Here is a 1,179-nt window from a genome sequence, read left to right as displayed (position 1 = left end):
CTGCCATGAACTGTAAAACTGTGGCCGTCGGTCGGAGACAAAGTCTTCACATCAAGTTGTCCAACAAGAAGTATTTCACTTACCTCTTTAAAAAAAAAACACTGTTGAGCCTCTGTCAAGTCAAATTTCAGAAATGCACCGTACCTCCGTTTAGGCTCGTGTGACCCTGCGCTGCATTGGTATAGCAGCTTAAGACTGATGTAAGAAACAAAACTGGAATTAAAAAATCAGAAACAGACAGGAAGTCAGTAGAAATGAAAAATAAATTTTTTTGACACGGTATATATTTTGTCTGAAAGAAATATCTGTATCATATGATATATTCTGAATTTCCCCGGTTGGGATTAATAACGGACATCTATCTATTTGTCTATCTATCTATCTATCTATCTATCTATATAAACCTACATGTTTGTTTTAGTGGATCAAATTTGAAACTGTAAAAACTTCTCACACCTCTCGATAAGTGAAAGAACGCAGACGCAAGCTAGCTCATTTACCTGTTAGCCAAAGCACCAAAATATGAAAACACAGTGACCATTCTTTTTGATAATTCTTTTGTTTGACACTTATCCTACTTTATTTATTTTCTTATAGGTCTATTAGTTCAGTGGATCAAAGTTTAAAGTGAAGAAAACTTATTCTCACACTCCATAAGCAAAGGAATGCAGGCGCAAGCTAGCTTAGTTAGCTGTTAGCCACAGGACCAAAAAAAAGAAAAAACTGTTATTTGTCCATATTAATCTTTTTAGACACTTATCCTACTTTATTCATTTTCTCATAGGTGTTGTAGTTTAGTGGATCAAAGTTGAAAATAAAGAAACTTCTCACACTTCTCCATAATCAAAAGACTGTGGACGCAAGCTAGCTCAGTTGGCTGTTAGCCGCAGGACCAACATAAGAAAACACAGTTACCATTATTTTTCTTTAGACATTTAATTGGACTAATGAGGGATTTTCAAAGTTAATCCTACTTTATTTATTTTCTCCCACAGCTTTGTTCAGTTTCCCGCAACTTCATTGTGAGAAGTGTACTGTGACGTTAAACGATTCTCAACACTATGTTTCACGCAGGACTTTTTGGTGTTTTCATTTTTAAAGTAAACTACACAGAGTAATGAAGCAGCGGCGAGTGCGTCGTCCCTGAAGGCGGAGCTGGGGACGCCAGTACTGCAGAAA

This window comes from Scophthalmus maximus, chromosome 9 (genome assembly GCF_022379125.1).
Source record: "Scophthalmus maximus strain ysfricsl-2021 chromosome 9, ASM2237912v1, whole genome shotgun sequence".
Taxonomy (NCBI): Eukaryota; Metazoa; Chordata; class Actinopteri; order Pleuronectiformes; family Scophthalmidae; genus Scophthalmus; species Scophthalmus maximus.
Note: the sequence above shows the minus strand (reverse complement) of the source record.